Below are 2,290 nucleotides of genomic sequence, written 5' to 3' on the forward strand. Positions count from 1 at the left end.
AGTCGGAACACAGATATTAATTCCAAGTGACAGTTCTGGGACCAATTAACAAAAAAGTAGAGAATAATATTGCTCACTGATTGAAATCCCCCAGTGAGGAGACAGTTAAATAGGTGATCTGTTGGGGCATCCTTCGATCCAAGGTTTCAGCAACATTTAATCTCCCTTTTTGGTGAAATTCTCTGTTATTTGCAACTTTTTTTATCAGCTTTGATGGGCGAGTGAAAAAACTGAAAAAATTGAACAGTTCCATCCTTTCTTTTCTTCCTTCTTCTCTTCTTTCCTTCAGTTTCTCTTTTCTGTCCCAGATCAATATAATGATGAGAATCCCAATTTAACCTGCTGTTTCTGGTGTTTTATCCATTCCAATCAAAATTTCAACATTCCAATCAAATCTATTTGTTATTCCACAGTGTCTCTCCATGTGTTTTATTCTGTTGTATTCTCTCACAGTCTGTTTGATGATCAATGTTACATCTCACTCTCTGTTCTGGTGAAGATCAGAAGCAGTGATATCTGTTTACATCACCCGACAAGTTGGCCTGAGGCTGTGCGTCACTGATCATGTGGAGTTAAAGCAATTCTTCCAGTCAGTTTGTTCAGTTGTCATTTCATGAGAAATTCGGTCATCATGACTTCGTCAGTGACCTAATGGTTCAGATGTCTGAGTGGTGTTAATCATGATGCGATGAAATGATTGCATGTTCCAGTCTTTCCGTGGTGGTTTTTCACACTGAGTAGAAACGTGTTGGACATGGTCTGGAAATGTTTCACACCGCTCCATTCCCAACTTCATTTACTGACAGAAGATATATTTCCATCATTACACAGCTGGCTGCACAGCCAGAAGCTGTGCTGAAGGTGACAGCTTTGCCTATGCAATTGACAAGGTGGCTGAGAGGTTAAGGCGATGGACTGCTAATCTATTGTGCTCTGCACACGTGGGTTGGAATCCCATCCTTGTTTATGAACTGTTCAGTGTATTGTTTATGTGTAAAGTCAGCCTCGAAACCTGTTCTTGTCAATGTCCAGACAGTGATTCCAGAATTTGTTATACTTTATTAAAATTGAGACAGACAATTGGAATTCTTCACCCAAACTGCACTGGAATGAAGATCAAATAGGGATCACGAAACGGAGCAGGATCTTTCCCCCACCTCCTTCCTTCCATCTTTACTTTCTCTGGATTTGCACCAAGTGAAAGACAAATGGGAAAAGCAAATGGCGAGGGAGCAGATGCCGAAAATTATCCTTTGGCAAGAAATTTATTTTCAAATCTTCTTGATAGATTAAGTGAGTGAGCAATGCTTTGGCAGATGGAGTTTAAAATGAGGGGTCATCTAGTACCGACGATAGATCAGAGTGTTTTTTTGTAAGAGGTGAGATGTTAGAAACGGCGGAGGAGCAGAGACCCGAATACAGAATTAATAAAAGCTAGTGGACTGGTAGAAAATAATGTGAAAAGTGAACAGAATCTGAAGATTGGAACTCATGTTGCAGTGATATAAAGCTCTGTGCTCCTGAAGTCAATGTCCAAGCCCAGATTGTGGGGAATCTGTGGAGAGTGATTTGGTTTTTATTCATTCTTGGGGGTGAGTATCGCTAATAAGGCTAGCATTTATTACCCATTCCTATTGCCGTTGAGAAGGTGGTGGAGAGCTGCCTTCTTGAACTGATGCAGTCCATTTGGTGCAGGAACACCCACAGTGCTATTGGGGAGGGAGTTCCAGGATTGTGACCCAACAACAGTGAAGAAATGGCTATATTGTTCCAAGTCAGGATGGTGAGTGACTTGGAGGGGAACCTGCAGGTAGTGAGTTCCCATGCATCTGCTGCCCTTGTCCTTCGAGGTGGTAGTGGTCACGAGTTTGGAAGGTGCTGTTGAAGGATACTTGGCGAGTTGCTGCAGTGCATATGGAGATGGTACACACTGCAGCCACTGTTTACTGGTTGTGGAGGGATTGAATGTTTAAGGTGGCGGGTGATGTGCCGATCAAGTGCGCTGCTTTGTCCTGGATGGTGTTGAGCTTCTTGAGTGTTGTTGAGTGGGATGTATTCCATCACACTGCTGACTTGTGCCTTGGAGATGGTGGACAGGATTTGGGGTGTCAGGAGGTGAGATACTTGCTGCAGAATTCGTAATCTCTGACCTGCGCTTATAGCCACAGCATAGTAACTGGTCCAGTTACGTTTCTGGTCAAGATGTTGATGGTGGGGGATTTAACGATGATAATGCTTCTGAATATCAAAAGGGAGATTTTTTTTCTCTCTCATTGGAGATGTTCACTGC

The 2,290-nt window shown here is 42.7% G+C and overlaps 1 non-coding gene across 1 annotated transcript; it reads left to right on the top strand.

Annotated features, from left to right (window-relative positions):
• Positions 1-884: 884 nt before the first annotated feature.
• Positions 885-966, top strand: trnas-gcu (transfer RNA serine (anticodon GCU)). Its single transcript has one exon. It is a non-coding gene; the product is annotated as a tRNA-Ser (tRNA).
• The last annotated feature ends 1,324 nt before the right edge of the window (positions 967-2,290 follow it).

Source organism: Heterodontus francisci, unplaced genomic scaffold (assembly GCF_036365525.1).
Source record: "Heterodontus francisci isolate sHetFra1 unplaced genomic scaffold, sHetFra1.hap1 HAP1_SCAFFOLD_51_1, whole genome shotgun sequence".
In the NCBI taxonomy this organism is placed as follows: domain Eukaryota; kingdom Metazoa; phylum Chordata; class Chondrichthyes; order Heterodontiformes; family Heterodontidae; genus Heterodontus; species Heterodontus francisci.